This window comes from Triticum aestivum, chromosome 4A (assembly GCF_018294505.1).
Source record: "Triticum aestivum cultivar Chinese Spring chromosome 4A, IWGSC CS RefSeq v2.1, whole genome shotgun sequence".
NCBI classification, from domain to species: Eukaryota; Viridiplantae; Streptophyta; class Magnoliopsida; order Poales; family Poaceae; genus Triticum; species Triticum aestivum.
In genome coordinates, this window is record NC_057803.1 from 536,438,210 (window position 1) to 536,455,259 (window position 17,050).

A 17,050-nucleotide genomic window follows, 5' to 3' on the forward strand; every position below is an offset into this window, starting at 1 on the left:
TAAGCTTTATACGATCTTGTGATATGGAAGAAATAAAAGCGACGGACTGCATAATAAAGGTCCATATCACAAGTGGCAATATAAAGTGACGTTCTTTTGCATTAAGATTTTGTGCATCCAACTATAAAAGCGCATGACAACCTCTGCTTCCCTCTGTGAAGGGCCTATCTTTTACTTTTATCTTCTACCTTACATAAGAGTCATGGTGATCTTCACATTTCCTTTTTACATTTTATCATTTGGCAAGCACAATGTGTTGGAAAGATCCTGATATATATAGCTAATTGGATGTGAGTCTTCATGAACTATTATTGTTGACATTACCCTTGAGGTAAAACATTGGGAGGCAAAACTATAAGCCCGTATCTTTCTCTGTGTCCGATTAAAACTTCATACCCATAAATATTGCGTGAGTGTCAGCAATTGTGAAAGACTAAAAGATGGTTGAGTATGTGGACTTGTTGAAAAGCTCTTATATTGACTCTTTCCTATGTTATGATAAATTGCAATTGCCTCAGTGACTGAGATTAGAGTTTGTTGGTTCTCAATGAAGTTTATGATTCATACTTGAAATTGTGATTGAATTGTTACTTTAGCATAAGAGATCATATGACAATATATATATATATATGTCGTTGTTCTAAGAATGATCATGATGCCCTCATGTCCGTATTTTATTTTTATCGACACCTCTATCTCTAAACATGTGGACATATTTTTCGATTTCGGCTTTCGCTTGAGGACAAGCGAGGTCTAAGCTTGGGGGAGTTGATACGTCCATTATGCATCATGCTTTTATATCGATATCTATTGCATTATGGGTTGTTATTACACATTATGTCACAATACTTATGCCTATTCTCTCTTATTTTACAAGGTTTACATAAAGAGGGAGAATGCCAGCAGCTAGAATTCTGGGCCGGAAAAGGAGCAAATATTAGAGACCTATTCTGCACAGCTCCAAAAGTCCTGAAACTTCACGGAAGTTATTTCCAAAATATATAAAAAAATACTGAGCGCAAGAAGTACCAGAGGGGGGCCACCCACCAGCCATGAGGGTGGGGGCGCGTCCTACCCCCCTGGGCGCGCCCCCTGCCTCGTGGGCCCCTGGTGGCCCTCCGATGCCCATCTTATGCTATATGGAGTCTTTCGTCGAGGAAAAAATCATAAGCAAGTTTTCGGGACGAGACTCCGCCGCCACGAGGTGGAACCTTGGCGGAACCAATCTAGGGCTTCGGCGGAGCTGTTCTGCCGGGGAAACTTCCCTCCGGGAGGGGGAAATCATCACCATCATCATCACCAACGATACTCTCATTGGGAGGGGGTCAATCTCCATCAACATCTTCACCAGCACCATCTCATCTCAAACCCTAGTTCATCTCTTCTATCCTATCTTTGTATCCAAACCTTAGATTGGTACCTGTGGGTTGCTAGTAGTGTTGATTACTCCTTGTAGTTGATGCTAGTTGGTTTACTTGGTGGAAGATCATATGTTCAGATCCATTATGCATATTAATACCCCTCTGATTATGAACATGAATATGCTTTGTGAGTAGTTACGTTTGTTCCCGAGGACATGGGAGAAGTCTTGCTATTAGTAGTCATGTGAATTTGGTATTCGTTCGATATTTTGATGAGATGTATGTTGTCATCCCTCTAGTGGTGTCATGTGAATGTCGACTACATGACACTTCACCATTGTTTGGGCCTAGGGGGAGGCATTGGGAAGTAATAAGTAGATGATGGGTTGCTAGAGTGACAGAAGCTTGAACCCTAGTTTATGTGTTGCTTCGTAAGGGGCTGATTTGGATCCATATGTTTCATGCTATGGTTAGGTTTACATTAATACTTCTATTGTAGTTGCGGATGCTTGCAATGGGGGTTAATCATAAGTGGGATGCTTTTCCAAGTAAGGGCAGTACCCAAGCACCGGTCCACCCACATATCAAATTATCAAAGTACCGAACGCGAATCATGTGATCGTGATGAAAACTAGCTTGACGATAATTCCCATGTGTCCTCGGGAGCGCTTTCCTTCATATACGAGTTTGTCCAGGCTTGTCCTTTGCTACAAAAAGGATTGGGCCATCTTGCTGCACCTTATTTACTTTTATTACTTGCTACTCGTTACCAATTACCTTATCACAAAACTATTTGTTACCGATAATTTCAGTGCTTGCAGAGAATACCTTGCTGAAAACCGCTTATCATTTCCTTCTGCTCCTCGTTGGGTTCGACACTCTTACTTATCGAAAGGACTACGATAGATCCCCTATACTTGTGGGTCATCACTTATCTGTGGTGACAATGGGATATCACGTGATCCACTTGATGTATGTTTTGGTGATCAACTTGCGAGTTCTGTGACCTCGTGAACTTATGCATAGGGGTTGGCACACGTTTTCGTCTTGACTCTCCGGTAGAAACTTTGGGGCACTCTTTGAAGTTCTTTGTGTTGTTTGAATAGATGAATCTGAGATTGTGTGATGCATATCGTATAATCATACCCACGGATACTTGAGGTGACATTGGAGTATCTAGGTGACATTAGGGTTTTGGTTGATTTGTGTCTTAAGGTGTTATTCTAGCATGAACTCTATGATAGATCGAATGGAAAGAATAGCTTCATGTTATTTTACTACGAACTCTTGAATAGATTGATCATAAATGATAACTTTGAGGTGGTTTCATACCCTACAATAATCTCTTCGTTTGTTCTCCGCTATTAGTGACTTTGGAGTGACTCTTTGTTGCATGTTGAGGGATAGTTATATGATCCAATTATGTTATTATTGTTGAGAGAACTTGCACTAGTGAAAGTATGAACCCTAGGCCTTGTTTCCTAGCATTGTAATACCGTTTTCGCTCACTTTTATCATTAGTTACCTTGTTGTTTTTATATTTTCAGATTACAAAAACCCATATCTACCATCCATATTGCACTTGTATCACCATCTCTTCACTGAACTAGTGCACCTATACAATTTACCATTGTATTGGGTGTGTTGGGGACACAAGAGACTCTTTGTTATTTGGTTGCAGGGTTGTTTGAGAGAGACCATCTTCATCCTACGCCTCCCACGGATTGATAAACCTTAGTTCATCCACTTGAGGGAAATTTGCTACTGTCCTACAAACCTCTGCACTTGGAGGCCCAACAACGTCTACAAGAAGAAGGTTGTGTAGTAGACATCACTCCAGAAAGCAACCTATGTGCTATTTCATTAATTGGGCCCAGAAATAGCCCATTGCTCTTGTACATCACCCCCACGCTTTGTTCCCTACTTGTACGGAGACAAAAAGAACAATTCATTCTTCTCCGCTTGCTTGTATTCCCTCGGTGGCGACCTTATGGTGTCCGATTTCTCATGTTCCTTTCATGCTAGGAAGCTCATGGGTATTAAGCAACTGATACAGGCAGTTTGTTGGGGTTTGATCTATTCCGATGAGAGATGGGCTTGGCTGACTGAAGGCGTGGATATGGCATTGATACGCCTCCAATGTATCTATACTTTTTATTGTTTCGTGCTGTTATATTATCATCCTTGGATGTTTTACAATCATTTTATAGCAACTTTATATCATTTTTGGGACTAACCTATTGACACAGTGCCCAGTGCCAGTTGTTGTTATTTGCTTGTTTTTTACTTCGCAGAAAATCAATATCAAACGGAATCCAAACGCAGCAAAACTTTTTGGAGAATTTTTCTGAGCTAGAAGACACTGGATGGGTCAAAGAAGTACTAGAGGGGTGCCCCGAGGGGAGCACAACCCACCTGGGTGCGCCTGGGGGCCCAGGCATGCCCTGGTGGGTTGTGCCCACCTCGATGGCCTCCCGCACAGCCTCTTTGCTCTATAAATACCCCAATATTCCATAAACCCTAGGGGAGATGACGAAAAACAATTCCAGCCGCCGCAAGTTCCAGAAACCACAGATCCAATGTAGACACCATCACGGAGGGGTTCATCATCCTCATTGGTGCCTCTTCGATGATGCGTGAGTACTTCATTGTAGACCTACGGGTCCGTAGTTAGTAGCTAGATGGCTTCCTCTCTCCCTTTTGATTCTCAATACAATGGTCTCTTGGAGATCTATTTGATGTAACTCTTTTTGCGTTGTGTTTGTTGGGATCCGATGAACTTTGAGTTTATGATCGGATCTGTGTTTTTATTCATGAAAGTTATTTGAGTCTTTTGATCTCTTATATGCATGATTACTTATAGCCTCGTATTTCTTCTTCGAATCTTTGGTTTAGTTAGGCCGACTAGATCAATTTTTCTTGCCATGGGAAGAGGTGCTTTGTGATGGGTTCGATCTTACGGTTGCTCAATCCTAGTGACAGAAAGGGAAATGACACGTATATATCGTTGCTATTAAGGATAACAAGATGGGGTCTATTCCTACATGAATATATATTGTCTACATCATGTCATCATTCTTATTGCATTACTCCATTTCTCCATGAACTTAATACACTAGATGCATGTTGGATAGCGGTCGATGTGTGGAGTAATAGTAGTAGATGCAGGCAGGAGTCGGTCTACTAATCTTGGACGTGATGCCTATATAATGATCATTGCCCGGATATCGTCATGATTATTTCAAGTTCTATCAATTGCCCAACAGTAATTTGTTTACCCACCATATGCTATTTTTCTCGAGAGAAGCCACCAGTGAAGTCTACGGCCCCCGGGTCTCTTCTTTATCATATTTGTCCTCGAGATCTATTTTTATTTGCTTTTATTTTCAGATCTATTAATCCAAAAACCCAAAAATACCTTGCTGCAATTTATTTTTATTTATTTTATCATGTGTTCCCACGAGATCTATTTATCCAATCTACTACAATTTTATCTATCTTTTTATCCGGGCGGATTGACAACCCCTCTTTTACGTCGGGTTGCAAGTATTTGTTCTTTGCGTGCAGGTATCGTTTACGTAGTGTTGTGTGGTTCTCCTGCTGGTTCGATAACCTTGGTCTCATCACTGAGGGAAATACCTACCGTAGCTATGCTGCATCATCCCTTCCTCTTTGGGGAAACACCGACGTAGTTCAAGCCGCATCAAAAGGAATTTCTAGCGCTGTTGCCGGGGAGACATCATCAACATCTACCAGGTTCCTAATCACAAATCTCATCTCCTTGCAATTTACATTATTTTCCATTTGCCTCTCATTTTCATCTCCCCCATTTCACAAAAATTCCCGTTTTATTCGCCCTTTTTTTTGTTCATCGTTTTCTTGTCAGATCTATCTTTGTGCTTGTGATCTTGTTGCTATGGCCAGCATGACTACCCCTCCTTTGTCACCGGATTTTGAAGTTTTATACTTCAAACAGAGACAAGGAGAAAATTTGAAAGATGCTTGGTATAGACTGATGGAATCCTATCGCATTTCCAATCCAAAAGGGGATGCAAAAGTTTTGCTTCGAAATTTTTATATAGGTTTAGCCTTGCATCATAGACAACTTTTGGATTTTGCCGCTAAAGGAAATTTTATTGAGCTTGATGCTAATACCGCTTATGAGATCCTAGAAGGGATTTTGGGAATTCCGCCTACCAAAAAGGGGATTTCTTTTACTCAAGAAGGAGCCTAAATTTTGGATAAGTTGAGTGATTTGCATAAACATTTGGTTGAGTTACAGAAATACAATGAACCTCTGAAACATATCAGTGGGAACCTCAATCGAATGAATACCTTGATTACTCTTTGCAATAAGCGTTTGGATATTTTGGATCTCAAGATGGTCTCTTTTCCTGAAAACCTTGGGAAGTGTAAAGAGCCTCCCGGGTTTGAAAAGGCCCTTACAAAAGTTGCAAAAACCAAAGATGGCAACACTTAGATCTTTGCATTATGCCTAGCTAATGGCGTAAAACGATAACGCTTGTTGGGAGGCAACCCAATGAATAAAATTTATTTTTGTCTTTTTCTTTCTGTTCTTGAGTGTTTGCACAATTATGCCACTGTTATGATTGCATTTTTTATGTTTAATTAGTGTTTGTGCCAAGCAAAGCCTTTGGAATCATGTTGGGTGATAGTTGCTTTGATCTTGTTGGAAAAATAGAAACTTTTATGTCTAGTAAAACAATTTTCAAAAATCACAGAATTGACAAAAGCTTATAATTTTTTACACAAGATTGATATACAAATTGCCCACGTTTTCCTAATTTTTCGGAATTTTAGGAGTTGCATAAGTATTCGAAGTTTTCAGATTGCTACACACTATTCTATTTTTGACATATTATGTTTTCTTTGTGTTGTGTGCTTATTTTGATGAATCTATGGACTCTATCGGGGGGTTCGAGCCATAGCAAAGTTGGAATACAATAGATATAATGCAAAAATAAAATATGAATGGGTTTGCAACATTACTTAGAGTAGTGATTTGCTTTGTTATACTAACGGATCTCATGAAGGTTTTGTTGAGTTTTGTGTGATTGAAGTTTTCAAGTTTTGGGTGAGATCACGATGGATGAAGGACTAAAGAGTAAGAAGAGCCTAAGCTTGGGGATGACCCATGTCATCCCAAGCTATTATCTAAAAAAGAAGCAAGAAACTAAGCTTGGGGATGCCCTAGTGGCATCCTCTCTTTCTTCTAACGACCATCGGTATTTTACTTGGAGCTATAATTTTTATTCGTCACATATCATGAGTTTTGCTTGGAGTGTCTTGTATGATATGAGTCTTTGATTGTTTTGCTTTTTATTTTTAGACAAGTATCCTTGTTGGACACACCTATTTGAGAGAGCCAAAATTATGCTATAACTTGTTAGAATTGCTCTCTATGCTTCACTTAAATCTTTATGAGCTATGGAATTGCTCTAGTGCTTCACTTATATCTTTTTGAGCATGGTGTGCTTTAGTATTTTTAAATAAATGCTCTCAGGTTTCACTTAGATTTATTTGAGAGTTGGTTAAATTTTTAAGAAGTTCTCTCTTGCTTCACTTAAATTATTTTGAGAGAAGAAAAAAAAATTATGCTCATGTTCTTCACTTAGATTTGTTTGGGCTATCAAAAGCAACATATGAAACTAGTCCCAAAGTGATACATATTCAAGAGGGATATAATAAAAAATTTCATGAAGATCATTGGACAAAATAAACTTGATTCTTTGTAATAGTTTTGTGATATGATGATATAATATGTGAGTCATGTTGATGACTAATTATGCTTTAGTAAGAAATTGGTGTTAAGGTTTGTGATTCCCTATGCAAGCACGGAAGTCAATAGTTATGCAATGAAGTTTCATCTTACTTATGGTGCATTATTCGGTGTTAGTTATGCTTAATGCTCGCTTATGAGATTTTTTGTTTCTTGGTTGGATGCTTCTCAATCTTTTGCTAGCCTTCATTTGCACTAAGTATGATCACTACTTGTGCATCCAAAATCCTTAAACCAGTTTTGCCATATGAGTACACTATACCTACCTATATGTGGAATTCTTCTATCGTTCTAAGCAAATTTGTATGTGCCATCTCTAATTTTCAAAATAAATTTCTTTTTTGTGTGCTCGTACCGCTCATGAAATGGTAGGGGGTGGCTGATATTTTTACATACTAGATGTGTTATTCTCAAGATGAGTGTTTATTCACTTGTCATTACACATGAGTACGGAAAAGGTATTATGGATGCCCAGTCCGAAATAAAAAAATGAATTTACTTTATGTTGACAAATAATAAATTCCTTGAAAAGTGTTGGTATGGACGATACCCATGGATTTGGTTAGCCGTGGAATATGAAAGTATGATGGAAAAACAAATAAACTTTATTTTCTGTTTGGGAACCGCCTATGATATATCTAGCATGGAAAGTATTGGGAATTACTCGATCATTTTCGTTGATAGGAAAAGCATGCCACCCAAAATGTTTTATCTTTATCTTTTTCGCTTTGAGCTTTGCCACCTCTACAAATCCCTACTTCCCTCTACGAAGAGCCTTTCTATTTACTTTATGCAATTTTTATTTGAGTCTCCATCTTCTCTTATAAAGCACCAACTAAGGGGCACTATGATCGTACTTGAGCATTGGGTGTAGCTAATATGCGAGTGTGTTTCATGAATGGATCAATGATTAAGCATAATGGGCTAGGGATAACTTGCTTTAGTGTTGATATTTTGAAAGACATGACTGCTTGTTGATATGCTTGAGTATTGAAATTTTCATGTCAAAACTAGAGTACTGCTTTGAATCATATAGAAGTCCAAATTTCCATGCTACAAAGAAAAGGATATGTGATGAACATGTTAGGCAACATTCCATATCAAAAAAATATTTTTATCATTTACCTACTCGAGTACGAGTAGGAATTAAGCTTGGGGATGCGGATACGTCTCCAATATATCTATAATTTTTTATTGTTCTATGCTGTTATATTATCATTCTTGGATGTTTTAGAATCATTTTATAGCAACTTTATATCATCTTTTGGGACTAACCTATTGACATAGTGCCCAGTGCCAGTTGCTATTTTTTGCTTGTTTTTACTTCGCAGAAACTTTTTGGAGAATTTTTCTGGGCTAGAAGACACATGATGGGCCAAAGAAGTACCAGAGGGATGCCCCGAGGGGGGCACAACCCACCTGGGCGCGCCTGGGCAGAATTTTTCTGGGCTAGAAGACACATGATGGGCCAAAGAAGTACCAGAGGGATGCCCCGAGGGGGGCACAACCCACCTGGGCGCGCCTGGGCCCCAGGCGCGCCCAGGTGGGTTGTTCCAACCTCGGTGGCCTCCCGCACCACCTCTTTGCTCTATAAATACCCCAACATTCCAAAAACTCTAGGGGAGACGACGAAAAACAATTCCAGCCGCCGCAAGTTCCGAAAACCATAGATCCAATCTAGACACCATCACAGAGGGGTTCATCATCCTCATTGGTACCTCTCTGATGATGCGTGAGTAGTTCATTGTAGAACTACGGGTCCGTGGTTAGTACCTAGATGGCTTCCTCTCTCTCTCTTTTGATTCTCAATACAATGGTCTCTTAGAGATCTATTTGATGTAACTCTTTTTGTGTGTGTTTGTTGGGATTGGATGAACTTTGAGTTTATAATCAGATCTATATTTTTTATCCATGAAATTTATTTGAGTCTTTTGATCTCTTATATGCATGATTACGTATAGCCTCGTATTTCTTCTTTGAATTTTTGGTTTAATTAGGCCAACTAGATCAATTTTTCTTGCCATGGGAAGAGGTGCTTTGTGATGGGTTCGATCTTACTGTGCCCAATCCCTGTGACAGAAAGGAAAATGACACGTATGTATCGTCGCTATTAAAGATAATAAGATGGGGTCTATTCCTATATGAATAGATCTTGTCTACATCATGTCATCGTTCTTATTGCATTACTCCATTTCTCCATGAACTTAATACACTAGATGCATGTTGGATAGCGGTCGATGTGTGGAGTAATAGTAGTAGATGCAGGCAGGAGTTGGTCTACTAATATTGGACGTGATGCCTATATAATGTTCATTGCCTGAAAATCGTCATGATTATTTGAAGTTCTATCAATTGCCCAACAGTAATTTGTTTATCCACCTTATACTATTTTTCTCGAGAGAAGCCACTAGTGAAATCTACGCCCCCGGGTCTCTTCTTAATCATATTTGCCTTCGAGATCTATTTTTATTTGCTTTTATTTTACAATAGACCCAAAGTGGTCGCACCCTTCCCCAGACCCTGCGCAAGCGGGAGCTACATGCACTGGGGCTGCCCTTTTTATTTTCAGATCTATTAATCCAAAAATCCAAAAATATCTTGCTGCAATTTACTGTTATTTATTTTATCTCGCGTTCCCACGAGATCTATTTATCCAATCTACTACAATTTTATCTATCTTTTTTATCCGGGAGGGATTGCCTTTTATGCCGGGTTGCAAGTATTTGTTCTTTGTGTGCATGTACCGTTTACGTAGTGTTGCGTGGTTCTCCTACTGATTCGATAACCTTGATCTCATCACTGAAGGAAATACCTACCGTAGCTGTGCTACATCATCCCTTCCGGTTTGGGGAAATACCGATGTAGTTCAAGCCGCATCAGGGGTCTGGACTAAAGAATATGTTCCTTTCCCTCGGTGGTAGCTTCCTGTACATTTTCACTTGCTTTTATCAACTGTCTAATTTCGTGAGCTGTTAACTTTTCTGTCTGGTTGTGAGTATTCTGATGCTCGTTTAACTCTACTTTCTTATATATGGATATTCATTATTTGTGTGTGTTACATGATGTGATCCCGATTAACTCCAACAGGCTTGGGCATCGAGGAACCCCATCACCTGCTCATGCAAATGCTCAAAACAACCTGGTGAGTCTGTAATGTCACCACTTGTTGATCAAAACGTAGTCTGTTTTCTGAGTGCCGATTAGGATTATACGCAATCGTCGGTTTAACACTACTTTCTAGCTAGATGAGTGAAAAGGATGAGAAGTCGCAGAGTTTTTGAGCTCTAGCTCAAATGAGCACGGGTGAACAGTAAATTCTGAAAAAATTAAATTTTTTCTGAGGCAAACATTTACAAAAGTTTTCAGTGTTTACACAAATTCATCAAAGAATCACATTCGTGGAAGTCGTGGCGAAAAAAATCGATGCTCCAAAAATATTTTCAAAAGCATTTTGAAGTGCTGATTTTTTTCCACGACTTCTGTGAATATGATTTTATGATGAAATTTTGCAAACACTTAAACATTTGTCAAAGTTCATCAAAAAGAAGTTCAGTTTTTTTACTGTTCACCCCGAGTTCAAATGAGCTCGGGAACCGAACATGACTTTCGGAGAAGTCAGCCCTTTAGACATGAAACACACATAATTTTTTCGAAGATCGTTTTGTTTCGGATGTCAATAACAGGCCTATCAATTTGCATGGACTGTTTACATGTGACAGGCCTTCACTTGCCCCAATTAAGCCTTGCTTGTTTTCCGTCAAATTTAGGAATCTTGCTACACAATTTAGGACTTCCTGTTGTATGGACACTCTATCGTCATAAATTAGATGCACGGAATTTGTGAACATATAAATAGTATGGCTGAAGATAGAACCAATTTATGATGGTTTCAAGTACTCCCTCCGATCCATATCACTTGTCATTGAAATTGGTCGGATGTTTCTATAATTCTTTCGCTAAGATGTCCTATTTTTTTTCTAAATGTATATCTAAGATGGGCGGGCGCGACAACGCGTGCCATTATGGCCTAGTCTCTATATAAAATCATACATCCTATAATATCAGCCCTCGTGAAGAAACATCTAGAGATGTTTTTTTGACTAGGTTCCCATATCTGTGAAATTTTAGTTTGAACACTTTTTAGATGCACTATGTAATTGTCTAATATATGATGGGCATTTTTTAAATACACATGAACATTTTAAATATGATGTGGCATGGGCGTTTGCCCGACTATTTGTTGCTTAAACCATGGTACATTAGCCGGTATTCCCTATCTGATGCATGATGCATCAAACTGCCGTCAAAAACACAAATGGGAGAGGGAAAGAACGAGGTAAATTGGCAGGCCCATTTTATGTAGCAAACAAGATCCGGCTTTGGGAAGGTTCCTGACTGGTTTATTTCGTAGTTTTTTATTTTTTCTATTTGTTTCCTTTTTATTTCATTTTCTAAATGTTATTTAAAATAATCATGTTTAACAAAATAAAAATCTATTGTTTCGAAAAAATGTTTAAAATTATTAAAAGAAATTGAGAACATATTTTCATTTTTCGATATTTTTTCTAAAACAGTGAATATTTTTGTAAACTTGAGAACTTTTTGAAAATTTAAGAATAATTTTAATTTTTTAGAATTTTTTGAATTTTCTAAAAACTGTGAATACTTAGTTCTTAAAACTGAATGGAAAACAAGAAAAAAAAAGGTCATGCCCGAGTCACTACAGTAACCTAGACAGAGCTACAGTTTGCGTCAATGGGCCAACCCAATCAAAGGGCTCACTCTGCGCGAAACAACACAGAATGCGTCACATAGAGGAGGTCCCACCTTAGCCAGCCTGCTTTTATGGGAGCAACTATGTGATGGACACCCATTGCGGGGGGCTCGCAACACCGCGAGTGAGTGCTCTAGCGCGCCGTGTGGTGAACCCAATTGCCCTCATGTGTCGCGCGCTCGGCGCACCCCGCGAATGCACAATTTTTGAGCACATGATTTTCGGTTTATTCTTTTTTGGATTTTCTTGGTTTTTCTCAACAATAAAATAAATCTTGTTTTCTCTCGTATAGCACACCGTGTGACAAAGCACAATTGCGCTTGAAGCATAACTTCTTGAAAAAGTGAGTGCTCTAGCGCGAAACAACACAGAATGCGTCACATAGAGGAGGTCCCACCTTAGCCAGCTTGCTTTTTTGGTTTATTCTTTTTTGGAATTTCTTGGTTTTTCTCAACAACAAAATAAATCTTGTTTTCTCTCGTATAGCACACCGTGTGACAAAGCACAATTGCGCTTGAAACATAACTTCTTGAGAAAGTGAAAAACATGATTGTGCTTTTGCATGGATCTCAACTATGCTTTCTGAAAAAGTGAAAAGGCACACAATGTGCTCTTAGGTCTCTTCGGTTTTTGGTTTTATGTTTTTTGTACTTTTCGTTTTTTTGGTTCCTGATTTCTATTTTAAATCCAAAATATTAACATGGTATCTGGTTTCAAAGATCTCAACATGAAAACACAACGGCGAAAACTATTCATCATACGAACACACGATTCGAGAGATATAATGTTTTTTTAAATGAATCTAAAGAAAAACACAAAACTCTCAGGTTGTACGTTGTGGCAAGTGTTGCACACGCAATGAGTCACTTGTAATCAACACCAAAAAAGCTGGAAGTAACCTGGTATCTCGTTGATTTATATTGCCTTTGTATCGAAATATTTGTAGTTGGAGGGAGTGTACATGAATAAAAAATATGACATTCTATTTAGCGATGTAGGCATCCCTTACAGTGCATTTCAGCAAACGGGCGCCTACAGCCTCACCCCTTCGCTGCAACCTGGGCCGGCCCATCATTTTCTTCTTCTGTTTCTAAAAAACTAAAAAAGGTTGTGTGCTCTTAGGTCTCTTCTGTTTTTGGTTTTATGTTTTTGTATTTTTCGTTTTTTTTTTGGTTCCTGATTTCTATTTTAAATCCAAAATATTAACATGGTATCTGTTTTCGAAGATCTCAACATGAAAACACAACGGCAAAAACTATTCATCATACGAACACACGATTCGAGAGATATAATGTTTTTTCAAATGAACCTAAAGAAAAACACAAAACTCTCAGGTTGTACGTTGTGGCAAGTGTTGCACATGCAATGAGTCACTTGTAATCAACACCAAAAAAGCTGGAAGTGACCTGGTATCTCGTTGATTTATATTGCCTTTGTATCGAAATACTTGTAGTTGGAGGGAGTGTACATGAATAAAAAATATGACATTCTATTTAGCGCTGTAGGCATCCGTTACAGTATATTTCAGCAAACGGGCGCCTACAGCCTCACCCCTTCGCTACAACCTGGGCTGGCCCATCATTTTCTTCTTCTGTTTCTAAAAAACTAAAAAAGGTTGTGTGCTCTTAGGTCTCTTCGGTTTTTGGTTTTATGTTTTTGTATTTTTCGTTTTTTTGGTTCCTGATTTCTATTTTAAATTCAAAATATTAACATGGTATCTGGTTTCAAAGATCTCAACATGAAAACACAATGGCGAAAACTATTCATCATACGAACACACGATTCAAGAGATATAATGCTTTTTTAAATGAATCTAAAGAAAAACACAAAACTCTCAGGTTGTACGTTCTGGCAAGTGTTGCACACGCAATGAGTCACTTGTAAGCAACACCAAAAAAGCTGGAAGTGACCTGGTATCTCGTTGATTTATATTGCCTTTGTATCGAAATACTTGTAGTTGGAGGGAGTGTACATGAATAAAAAATATGACATTCTATTTAGCGATGTAGGCATCCCTTACAGTGCATTTCAGCAAACGGGCGCCTACAGCCTCACCCCTTCGCTGCAACCTGGGCCGGCCCATCATTTTCTTCTTCTGTTTCTAAAAAACTAAAACAGGTTGTGTGCTCTTAGGTCTCTTCGGTTTTTGGTTTTATGTTTTTGTATTTTTCGTTTTTTTGGTTCCTGATTTCTATTTTAAATCCAAAATATTAACATGGTATCTGGTTTCGAAGATCTCAACATGAAAACACAACGGCAAAAACTATTCATCATACGAACACACGATTCGAGAGATATAATGTTTTTTCAAATGAACCTAAAGAAAAACACAAAACTCTCAGGTTGTACGTTGTGGCAAGTGTTGCACATGCAATGAGTCACTTGTAATCAACACCAAAAAAGCTGGAAGTGACCTGGTATCTCGTTGATTTATATTGCCTTTGTATCGAAATACTTGTAGTTGGAGGGAGTGTACATGAATAAAAAATATGACATTCTATTTAGCGCTGTAGGCATCTGTTACAGTACATTTCAGCAAACGGGCGCCTACGGCCTCACCCCTTCGCTGCAACCTGGGCTGGCCCATCATTTTCTTCTTCTGTTTCTAAAAAACTAAAAAAGGTTGTGTGCTCTTAGGTCTCTTCGGTTTTTGGTTTTATGTTTTTGTATTTTTCGTTTTTTTGGTTCCTGATTTCTATTTTAAATCCAAAATATTAACATGGTATCTGGTTTCAAAGATCTCAACATGAAAACACAACGGCGAAAACTATTCATCATACAAACACACGATTCAAGAGATATAATGCTTTTTTAAATGAATCTAAAGAAAAACACAAAACTCTCAGGTTGTACGTTTTAGCAAGTGTTGCACACGCAATGAGTCACTTGTAAGCAACACCAAAAAAGCTGGAAGTGACCTGGTATCTCGTTGATTTATATTGCCTTTGTATCGAAATACTTGTAGTTGGAGGGAGTGTACATGAATAAAAAATATGACATTCTATTAAGCGTTGTAGGCATCCGTTACAGTACATTTCAGCAAACGGGCGCCTACAGCCTCACCCCTTCGCTGCAACCTGGGCCGGCCCATCATTTTCTTCTTCTGTTTCTAAAAGACTAAAAAAGATTGTGTGCTCTTAGGTCTCTTCGGTTTTTGGTTTTATGTTTTTGTATTTTTCCTTTTTTTGGTTCCTGATTTCTATTTTAAATCCAAAATATTAACATGGTATCTGGTTTCGAAGATCTCAACATGAAAACACATTGGTGAAAACTATTCATCATACGAACACACGATTCAAGAGATATGTTTTTTTAAATGAATCTAAAGAAAAACACAAAACTCTCAGGTTGTACGTTGTGGCAAGTGTTGCACACGCAATGAGTCACTTGTAATCAACACCAAAAAAGCTGGAAGTGACCTGGTATCTCGTTGATTTATATTGCCTTTGTCGAAATACTTGTAGTTGGAGGGAGTGTACATGAATAAAAAATATGACATTATATTTAGCGCTGTAGGCATCCGTTACAGTACATTTCAGCAAACGGGCGCCTACAGCCTCACCCCTTCGCTGCAACCTGGGCTGGCCCATCATTTTCTTCTTCTGTTTCTAAAAAACTAAAAAAGGTTGTGTGCTCTTAGGTCTCTTCGGTTTTTGGTTTTATGTTTTTGTATTTTTCATTTTTTTGGTTCCTGATTTCTATTTTAAATCCAAAATATTAACATGGTATCTGGTTTCAAAGATCTCAACATGAAAACACAGCGGCGAAAACTATTCATCATACGAACACACGATTCAAGAGATATAATGCTTTTTTAAATGAATCTAAAGAAAAACACAAAACTCTCAGGTTGTACGTTCTGGCAAGTGTTGCACACGCAATGAGTCACTTGTAAGCAACACCAAAAAAGCTGGAAGTGACCTGGTATCTCGTTGATTTATATTGCCTTTGTATCGAAATACTTGTAGTTGGAGGGAGTGTACATGAATAAAAAATATGACAGTCTATTAAGCGTTGTAGGCATCCGTTACAGTACATTTCAGCAAACGGGCGCCTACAGCCTCACCCCTTCGCTGCAACCTGGGCCGGCCCATCATTTTTTTCTTCTGTTTCTAAAAGACTAAAAAAGATTGTGTGCTCTTAGGTCTCTTTGGTTTTTGGTTTTATGTTTTTGTATTTTTCCGTTTTTTGGTTCCTGATTTCTATTTTAAATCCAAAATATTAACATGGTATCTGGTTTCGAAGATCTCAACATGAAAACACAACGGCGAAAACTATTCATCATACGAACACACGATTCAAGAGATATGTTTTTTTAAATGAATGTAAAGAAAAACACAAAACTCTCAGGTTGTACGTTGTGGCAAGTGTTGCACACGCAATGAGTCACTTATAATCAACACCAAAAAAGCTTGAAGTGACCTGGTATCTTGTTGATTTATATTGCCTTTGTCGAAATACTTGTAGTTGGAGGGAGTGTACATGAATAAAAAATATGACATTATATTTAGCGTTGTAGGCATTCGTTACAGTACATTTCAGCAAACGGGCGCCTACAGCCTCACCCCTTCGCTGCAACCTGGGCCGGCCCATCATTTTCTTCTTCTGTTTCTAGAAAACAAAAAGGTTCCACGAGTGGGAATCAAACTGGGATTCGATCAGGGGACCTCCCAGTATCCACTGAGGCGCCATAACCACTCGGCCACAACACCTTAACATGATTAGGTAGATGTTTCTCCTATTTTCTTCTCCCGCATCTTTTTTCCTTTCATTTTTTTTCCTTTCTTCTGTCTATTTTTTATTTTTGTAATTCGCGAAGTTTCCTTCAAACAGATGAACTTATTTCCTTTTCAAAACGCATGAATTTTTCTTCAATTCAATGAACTTTTATTTGAATTTGATGAACTTTTTTTTTTCGATGAACTTTTTCAAATCCGATGAACTTTCTTTCAATTTCTATGAACCTGTTTTCAAATTCAATGATTTTTTTTCAAAATCAATGTTTTTTTTCAAATTTGTTAACTATTTTTAGAATTGGTGAACTATTTTTCAAATTTGATGAATCTTTTTTCAAAATCAATGAACTTTTTTTACATTTGTGAACTATATTCAGAA